General features: G+C 40.3%; 1 protein-coding gene across 1 annotated transcript in view; it reads right to left on the bottom strand.

Annotated features, from left to right (window-relative positions):
• Window positions 1-19,618, bottom strand: part of gpc6a (glypican 6a) — a 980,820-nt gene that overhangs the window by 682,334 nt on the left and 278,868 nt on the right. The window lies entirely within an intron of this gene.

Here is a 19,618-nt window from a genome sequence, read left to right as displayed (position 1 = left end):
CCCCTCATTATTTTATAGACCTCTACAAGATCACCCCTCAGCCTTCTACACTCCAGAGAAAAATGTCCCAGTCTATCCAGCCTCTCCTTCGAACTCAAACCATTAAGTCCCAGTAGCATCCTAGTAAATCTCTTCTGCACTCTTTCTACTTTAATAATATCCTTTCTATAATAGGGTGACCACAGTTGTACACAGTATTCCAAGTGTGGCCTTACATCTTGTACAACGTCAACAAGATGTCCCAACTCCTGTATTTATTGTTCTGACCAATGAAACCAAGCACACTGAATGCCTTCTTCATCACTCTGTCCACCTGTGACTCCAATTTCAAGGAGCTATGAACACGTACCCCTAGATCTCTTTGTTCTGCCACTCTCCCCAACGCCCTACCATTAACTGAGTAAGTCCTGCCCTGGTTCAATCTACCAAAATGTATCACCTCGCATTTATCTAAATTAAACTCCATCTGCCATTCATCAGCCCACTGGTCCAACTGATCAAGATCCTGTTGCAATTGGAGATAACTTTCTTCAGTGTCCACTATGCCACCAATCTTGGTGTCATCTGCAAACTTACTAACCATGCCTCCTGTATTCTTATCCAAATCATTAATATAAATGACAAATAACAGTGGACCCAGCACTGATCCCTGAGGCACACGGCTGGTCACAGGTCTCAAGTTTGAAAAACAATTCTCTACAGCCACCCTCTGGCTCTGTCAAGAGGCCAATTTTGTATCCATTTAGATACCTCACCCTGGATCCCGTGAGATTTAACTTTATGCAACAACCTACCATGCAGTACCTCATCAAAGTCCTTGCTAAAGTCCATGTAGACAACACCAACTGCACTGTCCTCATCTACTTTCTTGGTTATCCCTTCAAAAAACTCAATTAAATTTGTAAGACATGATTTTCCACTCACAAAGCCATGCTGACTGTCCCTAATCAGTCCCTGCATCTCTAAATGCCTGTCGAACCTGTCTCTCAAAATACCTTCCAACAACTTATTCACCACAGATGTGAGGCTCACTGGCCTGTAGTTCCCAGGCTTTTCTCTGCAGCCCTGTTTAAACAAAGGCACAACATTCACCACTCTCCAATCTTCAATATTGATATTGAAATGGTTGTGAAACCAACAACTGAATTGCATGGGACAATGGACACAGAGTTAACTGGAATTAGTGGATTTTAGTGATTCGTGGTTAGCGGTATAAGGAAAGGATACGGGTTATTTTGTCAAGTGTAACAGAATCTCTGCAACATACTCAAACTAGGTTCCATTCAATGTGTAAGCAGTAGAATGACATCTTTATGATGATATTTTTCATTGACTTATAGAACATCGAAGTTTTGAAAAAAATGAACATTTGACACTTTGTCAAAACATCCATGATACTGCTTTAACCACATCTTGGTGTGATGAGTTTCTTTGTTTTGCAATAAAAACTCTACTTACAAGCCACATACACAGTTTACTTCACTGAGACTGGGGATAACATTCTGGACATGGTTCATTGGAAAAATTAATTGCTGAAACATATCATTTCTAGAAATGTTGTGCATTGCCTAGTTTTACTAGCAACTAATTCTGTGCTTGAGGAGCTGACTACATGCAATAATCTATCCATTATCTCAACACAAACCTGGTTTTATAGCTCAATAAACTGCTTGACTATGTTTTCTGTTTCTTCATTTGGAGTGATAATGTTGCTGCAGTGTTAGTGAAGAAAATTCCCCTGCATTCCAACTTCATTACTAGATTAATCACTACTTCCCTAAATACCAGTGTCAGCTATAACATCACCTCCTTCCATTCAATCCCAGTGTTCCCACAGGTCAGAGCAATCCTCTCAATTTCATGCTTGCTTTCATGGCTTCACTTACACTACAAACATCCTGCCAGAAACCTATAAAGCAAAGGCAAAACAGAGCATACTCAATACACATTTGGTTAAAATGATCTTCACAGGGCACCAAACTCACCACCTATTGACTGTATGTGTGAGTTAGCTAGCGCAAGATTGAATTGTTTAATGTTTACCCCCCCCCACCTTATGAATAAATTCTTGAATTTCCGCTTGGCACAACATAATTAAACACCTTGGCAACAGTCTTTCTTTGGTATCTGCTGTTTAGCTTTCACTGCACATGTGTAATTATCAGCTTTGGTCTAATTGCAAAGCTTGAGTTAACTCTTGGAGGAGGATCACCATTTGCAGACAGAAAGCTGACAGGTTCACTGCTATGCAATCTCACCAAAGAAAATGCAATTATTTCAGTTCTCTGAGATCTTGCGGCAGACCTTTAAATCGACAGCAAGCGGGGATATAGTTTAAGCCTTTAGCAGCAGGTTGTTGTTATTACCAGCACGAATCCAGGAAATTTGAAACGTTATGCATGTTTTATATTCATTGGAGAATCTCACACTGCAAGTGATAAGGCGATATTCTTTCAACAGATATAAATGAATACTACATGAATTTAAACTCCAATCTTTAAATTGTAATTTGAGCTTTAGAAGAATCACATACAGTTAACGAATATCTATTATCACTCAACATTAATTGAAGCAAGCTCAACAGTAATAATAGAACACTGATTGAGTTTGATATGGCCAAGAGTTTTTCTTGAATCAAATAATTTTTGTTAGAATATACTGTGTTAATCACCATTGTTTCTGCTTTATATTAAAGGCACATGCAGACTGTTCTATTATTTATGCAGCAATACAGTTTTTTTTCATTACCATTACACAGCTGAGTTAAACAAGCATTAAAATCCCATTTCTACCCGATTTCTGCATGCTAGAAAAAATAGGCACATTATTTTTTAGCTGGTGATGTGATATCTAATCCTTCATGGTGTTATCCCTGTCTGGATGGAGCAGTGATAGAGCAGAAAGGTCTTTACATTCCTTGTGTGCAAACCATTAGGGCAAAGCATTCTCTGCTTCAACAACTTAAATATAGATTTCCCACAGTACACTGAATGGTCTCATCTCCCTTGACTTATAATGCTACATCATTTATAAATCAACAAAATGTGCTTCAGAGAGCAGAAAAAATGGCAGAAAGCAGGACATCCCATTTCTATCTAGAATTCACTGGGTTTTAACTTCAAATATCGAAATATAAGCAGGGAAATTTAAAGCAGGGAGAATATAGTGAATGGAAGCTGCATCCTTTATCCTCTATGCTCACGTGTTAGTGGGAAAAGAACTGATAAATATAGACTTACATTGATCTTTTCAAGAACAGAAGGAAATATACACATGGGCTAGAATTCTCTCATGTCATACTGCTGCCAACGAGATTGGAGGATATGACGCTCAGCCAAATCTCCATTCACACCAGCAGGACCAGAAAATCCCAGTTTGCAGGCGAGGTCAGAGAATTCCAGCCATTATGTCTTCCCAGCTCAATGTTTCATTATTATTCCACAATAAGGGCTTAACAAATTTTACAAAGGTAGTTGAAGGGGAATTCAAGAGATAGCAAAAAGGTTGACTGGAAAAGATTGGGAGAATAGTGACACTGAGTATAAGCAGTAGAGGTAACAGGGAGAGAAGGACAGAGTGGCCTACTAAAGAAAATAACTGTGAGGAAAGCATAAACAAGGAGAAGCACTGATTGGGTAAAAGAAAAATAACTTGAGACTCAACAGTAAATTGTAAATATGGAGGAAAGTTTTCTGCAGTCATTAGGTAACATTATCATAAATTTATTCAGTATTTGAAAATTCATAACAAATACAAATCATAACTAAATACTGTTGTTTCAACAAGTACAAATCTTAAATAATAATCAAGCAAACATTTTCTTGTCTGCACTTGTGAAAGTACATAATGAAAAAGGAAAAACACTTCACATTTCTACGGCATCTATTCTGACTGAATTAAATGAATAATCAGTAAGGTTTGGAAAATGAAAGTTATTCATCAGGTACCTAGGTCAGACCCTTGGGATTCACAAAACCTTTCACCGATCAAGGGCGACACAGTGGTTAGCACTGCTGCCGCACAGTGCCAGGACCTGGATTTGATTCCCGGCTTGGGTCACTGAGTGTGTGGAGTTTGTACTTTTTCCCCATGTCTGCATGGGTTTCCTCCGGGTGCTCCGGTTTCCTCCACAATCCAAAAGACGTACCAGTTAGGTGTACTGGCCGTGCTAAATTCTCCCTCAGGTGCCGGAATGTGGCGACTAAGTGATTTTTGCCATAACTTCATTGCAGTGTTAATTTAAGTCTATTTTCTGACACTAATAATAAAAAAATTTCCTCAACGCTAAATTATCAGTTGAAAGTAAATGCAAGAAATATCATTTAAAAACAAAAATGGTAAAAACAATTAGAACATCAGACAATAACTTTGGAGGAAATAGGTAAAATAATGTATCTGATATGTCCTTTCATCAGAACTAAATCATACTACCTTTCCATCAAAATCTCTAGCAACGTTTTTTTCTTACAAATTTGTTAATCACCATATTAGCACAGTTTGGGGATTAGAAGCATCAATTATCAGCAGGAGATGTGAATGCAAACTGGATTAGTAAGACACAATGAAGTATTACAAGGAACAAACAAGTGACAGATGCCCTATTTCAGAATTAGTCTGTCTTTTCCATCGTGACAATGATCGACAGCTGGTCCACATTCTCCATTATGGCCTGTCGATAGATCTAATCTTCTCCCCACAGAATCCCCAGAGATTTGGAATATAGATCAAAGCAAAATCTCCCTACCAGACCAAGCTACAAATAGATCAAGACTGTGGCTCTGTTACTGTAATTGATAGTGCAGATGTGTCTCCTGTGACCTGAAGAGGACATCCTTTACATAAAAAGTAATTCCCCTCTCTGACCCTACTAACTTTCTGCAGATAGCTCACACCACGCTCTCTTAAAAAGCAAAGAATGTTACTTCAGTGTAACCACTTCGATACAAAAGCAGGTCTGTCAGAAAAATTGTTTGCATGCACTGCACAATTGCAGGTGCAAAGAGTAAGCTGGCTTCCTCAGGCGACATCATAGTAAATACATGACCTTTCCACAGGGGCTTTTTCATCCATAATCCTCCTTTTTGTTGGTCCATCCCCAGCTCAGTTTCCAAACTGGCTGTATTTCAGTAAAGCCTATTAATCTCCTGTTTTCACACAGAGCACTCCAAACCCACAGAATAATGTTCACAGAGCTTTGAACAAGTTTCTTTCTATTCAGCTCCCGTTTACAAACATTCTCCAGTTTTCGTGCCTGTTTATAGTTAAAATCTCAAAATATTTTCTTTAGCCGTGAAGGTGATCTCTATGCAAAAACAGATCCTGTGATTCCAAGAAAAGCCCTCTGGCTTGGATTTTTGCAATGAAGGAAGAGGCCAAAATCTGGAAATCCCACCCCCAAGCCTGCAGGGGTGGGAATGGCACCACTTCAGGGTTAGTGACTATGTGTTTCATAGAGACAGATGCTAGTTGTCTCCAGTTGTGTCTGATTTTCGTTAGCTAGGACATGATGGACGGGATTTTACGGCCTTACGCATCCTGAAACCTTAAAATCTTGCCCGAGGTCAACAGACCTTCCCAAGGTCCTCCCTTCACTCACTCTGATTCCCATGGCAGGCAGGGTGATAAAATTCTGGGTTGATGTGTGAAGATTATACCTGGTAGGAGGGATCTAAATTTTGCTTAGTCCTTTGGAGAGGTGGGGTATCCCTTTGGATATGCTCCAGAGATACTTTGTTGGAGGCCAGGTGTCCTTTGGGGAAGGACTTTGGAAATGTTAAAAATGAACATGACTGTGTTTAAAAACGCATAAAATCACTGGAACTGTCAAAACTGTGAAATAAACTGTCAAAGACAATTGTCAAAGAATTTAAAACTCCTTTCAAGTCTTTGAAATAAACTGTGTGGAATGTTTAAAAAAAGCATTGCTTGCTGTTTCACTATATCTGTTGACATAGTAAGAAGTCTCACCAGGTTAAAGTCCAATGGGTTTATTAAGTGAGTGGGGAGACGAAGGGGCAGAGCCCCTAAAGTTAGTGGCATTTGTTACCAAATAAATCTGTTGAGCTTTAACCTGGTGCTGTGAGACTTCTTACTGTGTTTACCCCAGTCCAACGCTGGCATCTCCACATCTGTTGGCACAGACACAGTGGCTACCCTTACTAGACTAGTACTGCATAACTGATTTCACAACCTTCCACTATCACAGTGGGAGTGCCTAGCATTTCACAATTTAACTGACAGCCATAAGTGGTTATAAACTCTTTGATGTTGGATGATGTATTCCAATGTTTGTTTTGAAAGGGATTAAGCACTTGAATGAAATGATTTTATGTGGGACTATGTAGTTGAAGGAATGTAGATGTAACAAATAAGTTATGATTTTCAGAAATATTTTGCAAATAGACATTTAAAACTTTCTTGTATCTAATCTCAGGTTCAGTACCCCACCACCACCATTCTAGTGGGATTTTTAAGTGGATTGATTTCTCCTTGTTGTTACTATTGTGTACAATTCTTTAGTGTTCTCTGGAATTATTTAAATTTGCGAAAGTTTACAAGGAATGACAGAACAGGGGCTGAAGATGGTGATTCTGAGATCGAGGGTTCTGCTCAAAATGTTTTGTCCCAAATATGGATACAGTAGTTATGGAGTTGGGGTGGAAACTTAAGGCCAAGTCGGACAGGGTGGTTATCTCGGGACTCTTGCCTGTGCCACGGGATAGTTTAGAGCGGAACAGAGAGAGGGAAAGTTTGAACTCGTGGCTGAGGGGACGGTGCAGGAGGGAGGGGTTCAGGTTCTTGAGCAATTGGGGCTCATTCTGGGGAAGGTGGGACCTCTACAAGAGTGATGGTCTACACCTGAATCAGAGGGGAACAAATATCTTGGGGGGAAAATTTGCAAAGGCTATGCAGGGGGGTTTAGACTGATTCAGAGGGGGGGTGGGATCCTGAGTCGCGGGGGTGAAAGTGAGGGGGGCATGGATGGGGACTGCAATGCACGGCATCGTGGGGGTGGAGCGGAGCAGGGTTTGAAATGCGTATACTTTAATGCGAGGAGTATTCGCAATAAAGTGGATGAACTTGCAGCGTGGATCAGTACCTGGGACTTTGATGCTGTGGCCATTTCAGAGACATGGATAGAGCAGGGGCAGGAATGGTTGTTGCAGGTTCCGGGGTTCAAATGCTTCAGTCGGAGTAGAGAAGGAGGTAGAAGGGGGGGAGGGGTAGCATTATTAGTCAAGGATTGTATCACAGTGTCAGAGAGGAAGTTTGATGAGGACTTGTCTGTTGAGGTAGTATGGGCTGAGATTAGAAATAGGAGAGGAGAGGTCACCCTGTTGGGAGTCTTTTATAGACCTCCTAAAAGTTCTAGAGAGGTTGAGGAAAGGATTGCGGAGACGATCCTGGATAGGAGTGAAAGTAATAGGGTAATTGTTATGGGGGACTTTAACTTTACTAATATTGATTGGAATAGCTATAGCTCTAGCTCATTAGAGGGGTCAGTTTCTGTACAAAGCAAGCAGGAAGGTTTTTTGACTCAGTATGTAGATAGGCCAACTAGGGGTGAGGCTATATTGGATTTGGTGCTAGGAAATGAGCCAGACCAGGTGCTAGACTTGGAAGTTGGTGTGCATTTTGGTGATAGTGACCACAATTCGGTTACGTTCACCTTAGTGATGGAAAGGGATAGGCATGAACCTCGGGTCAGTAGTATTAGCTGGGGGAAGGGTAATTATGTGGCTATTAGGAGAGAATTAGGAAGCATAGGTTGGACTAGGAGACTACAGGGTCTGGGAACGTCTGAAATGTGGAGTTTTTTCAAGGAGCACCTACTGCGAGTCCTTGATATGTATGTCCCTGTCAGGCAAGGAGGAATTGGTCGAGCTAGGGAACCGTGGTGCACGAAAAAAGCTGATTCACTGGTTAAAAAGAAAAAGGAGGCTTATGTCCGGATGAGACTTGAGGGCTCAGGTAGTGCACTAGAAAGCTTTAGATTGGCTAGGAGGGAGTTAAAGAGTGAGTTAAGAAGGGCTAAAAGAGGACATGAGAAGACTTTGGCTGATAGGATTAAGGAGAATCCTAAGGCGTTCTATAGATATGTTAAGAACAGAAGGTTGATTCGGGCCAGTTAGAGACAGCAGTGGGAAGTTATGTGTGGAACCGGAAGAGATTGGAGAGGCATTGAACCAATATTTCTCTTCGGTGTTCACGCAGGGGGACATAAATGTAGCTGTGGAGAACACTGGGTTACAGGGTTGTAAACTGGACAGTATTGCAGTTGATAAGGAGGATGTGCTAGATATTCTTGAGGGTTTGAAAATAGATAAGTCCCCTGGGCCGGACGGGATTTATCCTAGGATTCTCTGGGAGGCAAGAGGGGCGATTGCAGAGCTTCTGGCTCTGATCTTCAGGTCGTCGTTGGTCACAGGTATAGTGCCAGAAGATTGGAGTTTAGCGAATGTTGTCCCATTGTTTAAGAAAGGGAACAGAAACTTCCCCGGGAATTATAGACCGGTGAGTCTTACTTCTGTTGTGGGCAAGGTTTTAGAAAAAATTATTAGGGGTAGGATTTATAGTTATTTGGAGAGTAATGAATTGATTGGAGATAGTCAGCATGGTTTTGTGGAGGGTAGGTCGTGCCTTACTAACCTTATTGAGTTTTTTGAGAAAGTGACCAAAGAGGTGGATGGGGGTAAGGCAGTTGACGTGGTATATATGGACTTTAGTAAGGCATTTGATAAGGTTCACCATGGAAGGCTTCTGCAGAAAATGCAGATGTATGGGATTGAGGATGATTTAGGTAATTGGATCAGGAATTGGCTAGCAGATAGGAGACAGAGGGTGGTGGTTGATGGAAAGTATTCGTCATGGAGTTCAGTTACAAGTGGTGTGCCTCAGGAATCTGTTTTGGGGCCACTGCTGTTTGTAATTTTTATTAATGATCTGGATGAGGGTATAGTTGGGTGGATTAGTAAATTTGCTGATGACACCAAAGTCGGAGGTGTGGTAGATTGTGAGGAAGGATGTCATAGTTTACAGGGAGACTTGGACAAGTTGCAGAGCTGGGCCGAGAGGTGGCGGATGGAGTTTAATGTGGAAAAGTGTGAGGTAATTCACTTTGGCAGGAATAACAGATGTGTAGAGTATAGGGCTAACGGTAGGACTCTGAATAGTGTGGATGAACAGAGGGATCTAGGTGTATGTGTACATAGATCCCTGAAAGTTGGGAATCAAGAAGATAGGGTTGTTAGGAAGGCATACGGTGTCTTGGCGTTTATTGGTAGGGGGATTGAATTTAGGAGCCGCAGCGACATGTTGCAACTGTACAAGACTCTGGTGCAGCCACACTTGGAGTACTGTGAGCAGTTCTGGTCCCCACATTATAGGAAGGATGTGGAGGCTTTGGAGAGGGTGCAGAGGAGGTTTACCAGGATGTTGCCTGGTATGGAGGGGAGGTCCTATGAGGAGAGACTGAGGGATTTGAGGTTGTTTTCGTTAGAAAGAAGGCGGCTAAGAGGGGACCTTATTGAAACATATAAGATGATTAGAGGTTTAGATAGGGTGGACAGTGATAGCCTTTTTCCTCGGATGGAGAAAGCTAGCACGAGGGGGCATAGCTTTAAATTAAGGGGTGGTAGTTATAGGACGGATGTCAGGGGTAGGTTCTTTACCCAGAGGGTGGTGAGGGATTGGAATGCCCTGCCTGCTGCAGTTGTAAATGCGCCTAGTTTGGGGCCGTTTAAGAGATCCGTGGATAGGTTTATGGATGGAAAGGGATTGGTTTAGGTTAGAGGGTCATTGCTTTTTAACTGGTCGGCGCAACATCGTGGGCCGAAGGGCCTGTTCTGCACTGTAATGTTCGATGTTCTATGTTCTAGTAGTATTCTCCATGGAATACAACACTGAGCAGATTAGCAGATAGCTTACAGAGCAGAAGTGAGAGGAAGGACTCTCAGGAGGCACATCAGCCCACAGTGTTTAGGGTGCAATTCTCCTATGTCCACATTAGAAGGAATGTGAGGAATAATGTGTTAGCTGTCTGTGTTCAACTGGGGAGTCCTCACTGAAATCTGCAACCTCCTGCAGCCACAACTGCAACCTCAGATCAGGGAAAAGGACTATATTACCAGCGACTGTGAAAACAACTGTGACCATGAATTTTTATGTGCTCCTTTTGGGTCGGAATTAAAGGCATTATAAGCACAGATAGATTGCCATCCATATCTTTGTCTAACAGAGGTCATCAATGCTTTGTATTCAAGAAAAACTGACTGCATTTTCTTTCTCTCTTGCTGGTGAACCAATACATGGGGTGAGCTTATGGCTTTGCAAGGACTGCAATTGACTCCGTTCATGTTACTTTGAGGGTGCTGCATGTCAACTCCAAGATGTATGGCAAGTGAAATGGGTCTGTCATTCAATGTCAGGCAAGTGTGAGACCATATAAAGCACTCCTTAGACCAACACAACAGCTCCATTAGCTGTTGTGTTGGTCTATCCAGGCAATTCCACACATCTTCAACTGAACAACCAACACTTACTCATCCTGATCTTATTGCCATTGTACACTCATCCCTCACACTCAGCCTCTACAAATATTTACCATTTTATTCTCTCCACACAACGTATTTCTCATACTCATAACTTTTTGCTTTCTCTCCTTGCAAAAAAAGAGTGCAGAATTCCAAGGAAAGGCAGAGAATCAAGAGGTGGCCCTGAAATCACAGCTGTGCAGATATCTATAAAGGAAGTGGCTTTGGAGATCAACTTGTTCCCCATATCTTTTATTCTCCTGATAGCTGATTGGTTAAGGAAGAATCCAAAGCCAAATGTTACTAGGGAAACTCTTACTTAGAGGAATCTGCCAGCTGCAGATCCCAAACAGGAACAGCCTGAGATAGAGTGCTACCTGTCTAAACCCTAAACTATCTCCCTACCCTGGAAGGTTTCTATCTCCTGACTCAACTCTTGTGTCACTAAATGTCCCTTTATAGGTACTCGAATAACTATCGAATCAATGCTCTCCACCTGAACGTACTTAACTTCAACTGATACAATTAATGTAGCAAGTAAATAGTAAATGTTTCCCCTATGTTAACTGATTCATTTTTGAAATTTATAATTGAATGTGCTTCCATTACACTTTCAGGCAGTGCATTCCAGATCACAGTAATATGTAAATCATTTTATCTCTCATGTTGATTCTAGTTCTTTTGCCAATTATCTTCAGCCTGTACCCTCTGGTTACTGAACTTTCTCCTGTGGGACTTAACTTTTCTTTTTTTATTCTATATAAAATCTTCATCATTTTAAATGCCCTCTACCAAATTTCCCCTTACCATTCCATGCTCTTCGGAGAATGATTTCTGTTTCTCTAACCTTCTCACATAACTAAAGTTCTTCACCCTTGGAACCATTCTACTAAATCTCTTCTGCACCCTCGCTAAAACTTTTACATTCCTCCTAAGTGTGAGAAGTCTCCCAACACCAGGTTAAAGTCTAACAGGTTTATTTGGTATCTGCTCTTTCATCAGGTGTGTGGAGAGTTGGGCATATATAGACAAGTGCACAATTGCAAGATAATGGTTGGAATGTGAGTCTTAACAGGTAATCAAGTCTCTACAGGTGCAGATAATGTGAGAGGGATAAGCACAGATTAAAGAGGTGTGAATTGTCTCAAGCCAGGTCAGTTAGTAGGATTTTGCAAGCCCTAGCCCTGAATTGCTGAGCTGAAACTGATAGTCAAGTTGTGCATGTATGAGGACGAAGACAACTGGGATCTTGGGTTCATGTCGCACTATGTGTAACCCTCCACCAGTTGACCTGGGCTTGCAAAATCCTACTAACTGTCCTGGCATCAGACAATTCACATCTCTTTAACCTGTGATTATCCCTCTTTCCACTCACATTATCTATACCTGTAGAGACTTATAAATCTGTTGGACTTTAACCTGGTGTTGTGAGGCTTCTTACTGTGCCCACCCCAGTCCAACGCCAGCATCTCCATGTCCTAAGTGTAATGCATAGAATTGGCCACAATTCTATGGGGAAGGTGGGACATGCTACTGAGTTGAATGATCAGCCATAATATAATGAATGATGCAGTAGGCTCAAAGAGCCAAATGACCTCCTCCTGCTCCTATTTTCTATGTTATTATGGTATTCCAGTTGGAATCTAACCAGGTTGGTTTCAGATGATCATTATACAACATCATATACGAGATGGGCCGTGCTGATTAAAATGGTCCTCATTAATCTGGAGCTGGGCAACACCCTTCCTTTTCCAGGTCTTATGTGGGCGATTTACAGCTGCAAGCCTTGACCATGCTCTGGCACTCAAACTGATGTTTTGGGAGAAAGGTTAGTAATAGGTAAAGTAGAGCATTTTCCAGGCATACGAGGCCTAACCTTTCTTTATGGGGTTGTTGTTGGAATTTAAAAGCCACACCTTGAATGGCCTCTTCTAAGAATGTAAAAAAAAGCAGGAGGAGACAATATGATTCCTCAAGATTCTCCACCATACAATACAATCCTGGCTAATTGTTGGCTCAAGTCAGCCTTCCCGGCCATTTCACAAATCTCTTAATTCCTTGAAACCAAAAATCTATCTATTCCAGTCTTAAATATATTGAAGGATGGAACATGCCTCACTGTCTGGGGTAGAAGATTCCAAAGAATTCTAAACCTTCGAGTGAAGAACTTTCTTCTCATCTCAGTTCTCAATTATTGATCCCTTATCCTGAGACTATGTCCTTCATAGTCTTGATTCTCCAACCAGGGAAAACAGCCTTTTAGCCCTTACCTCTTCAAATCCCATCAGAACCTAATTAAGCCTTTGCTGTAAAGCCACAATGTTAGTTTATGCTTTGTTATATAATGAAACTAAAGTTGCATACAGCACACCAGGTAGAGTCTCACCAAAGTCCTAAAAATCTGTAACAAGCCATTTTTGTTCTTGTACTTCAATCACCTTGTTTTAAAGGTCAATAGGTCATTTGCATCCTAATTGCTTGCTGTACCTTCATACTAACCGTGTATTATTTGTACAAGCACACCCAAATTCTACTGAGCATCAACATTTGCAACTTTCACATTTCAAAAAAATCTACCTATTACTACCAAAATGAATAACCTCACACTCCTCCATATTATACTCCAACTACCACCCCCTTTCCCATTCATTCACCTGTCTATATCTCTTTGCAGCCTCTTTGTGTCCACCTCAGAGTTTATATTCCCACCTAGTTTTGTATAAGCAGCAAATTTAGATACATTAACTCCTTTCTCATTGTCTAAGGAATTAAATAGATGCAACTAGCTAAAGCCCCAGCACTTTTTCACACAAAGGGTGATAAGTATCTAGAACAAGCTGCCAGAGGTAGTAGTAGAGGCGGTTACTATTTTGTCTTTTAAAAAGCGTTTAGACAGTTACATGGATAAGATGGGTGTAGAAGGATATGGGCCAAACGTGGGCAATAGGGATCAGCTTAGAGGTTAAATAAAGGGGCAGCATGAACAAGTTGGGCCGAAGGACCTATTTCCATGCTCCAAACCTCTATGGCTATGATCATTACAGCCTGTCAACTTGAAAATGTCCATTTATCCCTACTCTTTGCTTCAAGTCTGTTAACCAACTCTCTGCCCATGCCATATTACTGCCAACTCCAGAAGCCCTTATCTTGTGTATTAATCTTTTGGCACCTTGCAGGATGCTTTTTGGCAATCCAAGTATGTTACATCTATGAGTTCCACTTCAACTACCTCAATAGTTAAATCCTCAAAAAACTCCATTAAATTTCCAAACACTATTTGCCAGTTGTAAAACCATACTTTGTCTGATCATATTATAATTTTCTAAGTACATCATTAAACTTTACTTATAAAAATAGATTCCAGCATTTTCCTGACAACTGATGTTAGGCCACTTGCCCTGGAGTTCCCTCCTTTCCTGAATTGTGGTGCGATATTTACTAAAATTTGTTAAAATTGTTGTGGAATCTAGGGAAGTTGGAAAACCATAACCAATGTCTGCACATTCACTGAAGTACCTCAATTAAAATCCAAGCATGTAGGCCATCAGATCCTGGGAATCTGTTGAATTTTCATTCCTTAAGTTTTTCTAATATTTTGTCTCTGCTCCTATTAATTACCCTAATGTCCCAATACTTACTAGCGCCTTGGTTACCATCTATTTCTAGAATATAAATCTGTCTCATCTACTGTGAACACAGTCAAAAAATACTTTTTCAATGTCTTTGCAATTTCCTCATTGACAGAATAATTTCTCCTTCATTTGCATTTAATGCACCACTTTTATTTTAACTTCTCTCTTCCTTATCATGCACTAATAAAACCTTTAAATCTGTTTTTATATTCCTGATCAGCTCACTCTCATATGCTATCTTTTTCTGTTTTTAGCCACTTTTTGATGACCCTTGACTGGTTTTTGAAGCAATCCCAATTTTCAGGTTTACTATTGTTCTTTGCAATATGATACATCTTTTTTCTTTTCACCTAATACTATTTGCATCTGACCCTGTGTTGATTGGAGTTAACACAGTAAGAAGTCTCACAACACCAGGTTAAAGCCCAACAGGTTTATTTAGTAGCAAACACCACTAGCTTTTGGGGCTTTGCCCCTTAGTCAGATGAGTCCACATCACAGGCATCTCCACATCTTGAATGGAGTTCACCAGGCAGGAAGCGGCAGTTGTTTTTGTTCTCAAGGCAAAAGAGTAAGTCTTGGTGGACCCAAATAACGTCATCAGACCACAATTTGCATTTCTTAGGGAGGAATGCACCAGTTTCAGGTGGATTCCTTTCCTGCTTGCTCCAAGGGATAGATTAAGAATAAAGACAACTAGGTGAGTCATGCTTCATTCTCAGTGGTCAGAAATGATAAAAAAATTAACTTACATGACTCCACCTGTGCCAGCTGACCTTTTGCCCTAACCTCAAGTGAGCTGGCAGACCAATTGGAGGAAGCTCGAATGGGTCTCTTGAGACTAAGAAATGTGGCTGCCTCACTAGCTTGCAAGGGAACTTGGATTGGTGTACATTCAGTAAACACAATGCAAAATAATGCTTTTGAAAGCAAATCCACACACAAAGCCAGCATTTCGATTCTGCCCTCCACTGCCAAATACAAAGAGGTGTAAACTTTGGCTCAAATTCCAACTTTTCATTCATCAAGTGTCACTGATGTGACTAGCATGCAATGCTACTGAAGTGACATGCCACTTTGTAAATAAGCTGTGATTATAGGACTACATTTATATTTATAGAGTGATGTATATAGTCTGTTTTAATACTGAAGTGAAATGCCATTGGAGTCAGGATTGGATACCCTGCAATTTCTGAGTGCAATACAAACTGGGAATTGGATATATCCCAATACAAGAGATGGCCATAAAAAGGTAAAACATAAAATTAATTGAAGACAGGTTTAAGCATCATATTGCTTCATGTGGCAGTTTCTGAGGGGTAGCTAACCTGTTCTAGATTTTCTCAGTTGCAAGCTGAGGCTTAGTGGTAGCAATCCCACCTCTGATTCAGAGGTAATGGGTTCAAGCCCCACTGCAGAACCTGGGTGCAAAAACCAAAACTAACAATCCAGTGCAGCACTGCTCTGAGAGACATGCTGGCTTTTAGATAAGACGTTAAACCAAGGTCCTTCTGCCTTTACAGGTGAACAAAAACATACATCCGTCAGAGTTTTGAAGAACAGTAAGGGAGGTATCCCCAGTGTCCTGGTCAATATTACCCCCTCAATCAACATCATATAAATACATGTGTGATAAATGCAAGTACATTAATGTCCTTCAACATAAATCCAAAGACAAAAATTAAGTTTCAGGAGGATGAAAGACAAAATTAAATTTTTATCTTTTAGAACTACCACATATCTCATAGCATTTTATAGTCAATGAAGTATTAATGCATTTAAACTGGAAGTAAATTGCATTGTTTTAATGTACGAATGGCAATGTGAGTGCATTAAACTCCACAAATAGCTATTTGTGATTTTTATCAGTGACTTGGAAGAGGGGGGCTGAAGGGTGAGTTAGTAATTTTGCTGATTACACCAAGATTGGTGGAGTAGTGCATGAGGTGGAGGGCTCTTGTAGACTGCATAGAGACACTGATAGGATGCAGAGCTGGGCAGAAAAGTGGCAGATGAAGTTTAATGCTGATATGTGCGAGGTGATTCATTTTGGTAGGGCAAACTTGAATGCGGATTACAAAGTAATTTTGACTTTCATCCTCCTGAAATTTAATTTTTGTCTTTGGAATTATGTTGAAGGACATTAATGTACTTGCATTTATCACACATATATTTATATGATGTTGTTTGAGGGCGTAATGTTGGCCAGGACACTGGGGATAACTCTCCTACTCTTCTTCAAAACTCTTCTGAGGAATATGGAGGAACGGAGAGATCTTGGGGTTCATATCCTCAGATCTCTGAAGGTTGCCACTCAAGTGGATAGAGCCATGAAGAAGGCTTATAGTGTGTTAGCGTTTATTAACAGGGGGTTTGAGCTGTGGGATTATGCTGCAACTATACTGGACATTGGTGTGACCACATTTAGAATATCGTGGGCAGCTCTGGTCACCTCCTATAAGAAGGATGTGGAAGCATTGGAGAGAGTGCAGAGGAGATTTACCTGGATGCTGCCTGGTTTGAAAGGTAGGTCTTATGAGGAAAAGTTGAGGGAGCTGGGGCTTTTATCTTTAGAGAAGAGGGGGATGAGAGGCGACTTAATAGAGATTTGTAAGATGATGAGGGGAATAGATAGAGTGGACGTGCAGAGACTATTTCCTCAGGTGGATGTAGCTGTTACTTGGGGGCATAACTTTAAAGTTCATGGTGGGAGATATAGGAGGGATGTCCAAGGTAGATTCTTTACTCAGAAAGTGGTTAGGGTGTGGAATGCACTGCCTGCTGTGATAGTGGAGTGGGACACTTTAGGAACTTTCAAGCGGTTACTGGATAGGCACATGGAGCACACCAGAATGATAGGGAGTGGGATAGCTTGATCTTGGGCTCGGACACAGCTCGGCACAACATTGAGAATCAAAGGGCCTATACTGTGCTGTACTGTTCTATTCTCCATGTTCTATGTACAGCTTTCAGAACTCAGCAATAAATTGAACAATTTTAGACTGTTACTTTCTCTTCTATCCTAATCTATTTTTGTACCTCATACATTTTTTGTCTCAATGCAAAACCCCTACCCCATGACACACAGGGCCATCTGTCTCTTTTTCTTAAATTTGTTACATCTATGTCTTTCTCAGCTATAGTATCATATCCAATACATTTTCCCTCTCTTTTAGTTCTCACAAAAGAGTGAAATGGACTCAAAATTTTAACACCAGCTAGAATTGCTGAGTTTTTCCAGCATTTTCTCCTTTTGTTTCAGATCCCAGGATCTGCAGTATTATGCTTATTTCACAAAAATAGGTGATCTGGTTATTACACATTGCTGTTAATGGGACTTTAGGTGACCATCCTTCCATTGCAACAGTGCAATTTAAATACAATTCAAAGTACTTCATTGACTGTAAAATAGTTTTGAGATATCTGGGAGTTATGAAAGGCACAAATTTAATTTGTTGTTTCTGAAATGATATGGAAGGACACTGATTATTCACATTTATTGTACATCTGGAATTTTTCTCTCAATTCTAACAACAAAGACATTTACATTTCAAACATTAATGCTTCCACTTAAACAAAGGAACGGTGCATTTGGGGCAAATGTGCTAATTGGTGCACTCACATTCCAAGACATGAATTTCAGGATGTTTCTGTTCAAACTTCCATTAAAATCACATTTTTGCTTCCCCTGTTAAACCTGAGAAAAGTTTGAAATACATCAAAGCCTCGAATCATCATTAGAATGAAACGCTGGCAGTCGACAAACACTTGTGATCAGGGAACACCGACTTCATTTTCTGGAAGTTTTTAACGCTAACACAATCTCTTGATTTGTCTTACAGAGCTGCATGTTACCATAAGCATTCGTAGACCATTTGATGACAATGTTTTATTGCTAAGAGGCTTCTAATGTCCCAGCAACATCTGATGGGCAACAGTAATGGAGAACACCATCTTAGCTATTTACTGCTTTATGGCAGCTTCATTTTCATGTCTTAAATCCTGAGGCATTTGCTGAAACAGACACCCCTGTCTCAATAGGTTCAGTGCATTAATGATGAAAAAACAAGGATGTAGTTCAAGAAGCATCCTTCAAAGTATTACGAAAGGATACATCATTGCATATGACATTTTATCATTTTCACAAGTGCTTTCAGCTGAAGGGTATAGAGGCACTGAATTTTTTTATGGAGTTAGAATTATGACCATTCTTATATGCAATAGTGAACACCCACTACAATATGTTCAATGACATCACTTTTGTCTCTATCGATCAGTCAAAGTTGTTTGGCCTCCTGAATTATATGATTTTACATAGAGTATGTTTTGTGATTAGCCATAAATAGTATCTCTGTAAGGAACAACTCATTGTTAAGTAATGAGTTTAACCATTACGTATGAGCCCAAAGTGATTTACTTTCCATATTATGATCCCAGCCATACTGTATTCCATTTCAAACATTAAATTGGTCTTCAATGAAAAATTGAAATGAATTTTTCAGCTTTCATAGTCAATCTTGAAATGGCAGTGCTTACCACTGACCTTGAATAAAACTGCCCACAGAAATCCAATAATCTCTGTGGCACTTATTCCCACTTTCCCTACATCTGCATGAGTGTAATACTTTGTCAAATGGATCACCTCATAAATTTTAATTAATCAGTCAGACATGACTTTCCCTTTACAAACCCATATCACCTGTCCTTCATTAATCCATGTCTTTCTAAATGATGATTTATACTGTCTCTCAGAATTTTTTCTAATAATTTGCCCACCTCTGAATTAAGACTAACTGGCCAGTAATTACAGATCAAGTGTAATAACTATTCTCGGCTTTTTGGCAAAGATCAGGCATCAGGTCAAGCCCAAGATGGAGTGCAATGCTTTATCTTGTCAACTTTAATCTGGTTTTCCTCCCTCATGGGGACATGAATTAGATTCAATTTGATTTTGGTTTTCGGAGTAAGTAAAGAAATGTATTTGGGTCTACCTGGTCTATTCTGTACATTGGCTTTGAAACTTTAAGAATGGAGTAAAACATGTTTAAAAATTACTTGGGCTATCCGTTCATCCCTTTTAAACAATGGCACAGCCTTCACAGTCCTCCAGATCTCTGGTATTGGCTATAGCCAGGTAGGATTGGAGAATGATGGTCAAGGCCTCCACTGGGATACATTTCATCTGGGCCTGGTAACCTCTTCACTTTCAGAAATAGTCAGCCTTTTTGAAGCTTTGTCCCAGCTGCCTGGTAACTTCTCAAACTTTACATTTAATCATCTCAACATTAAAAAGATCTGAATGAGCTAAAATCTCTGTACCAAATTAAAATCTTACTGGTAGTTGGATACTGGTGAGAAATCTTCAGTGCATAATGTGAAATAGTTATAAGTATCCTTGTGCAGTTCTCTATCTGGCCGTAGGCTGACATGCAGCTAGAGTATAACCTGTGTTCT

Source organism: Carcharhinus amblyrhynchos, chromosome 10 (genome assembly GCF_965287045.1).
Source record: "Carcharhinus amblyrhynchos chromosome 10, sCarAmb.v2.hapA, whole genome shotgun sequence".
In the NCBI taxonomy this organism is placed as follows: domain Eukaryota; kingdom Metazoa; phylum Chordata; class Chondrichthyes; order Carcharhiniformes; family Carcharhinidae; genus Carcharhinus; species Carcharhinus amblyrhynchos.
The sequence above is the reverse complement of the archived record's forward strand: the minus strand, read 5'-3'. Positions and strand labels throughout refer to the sequence as shown.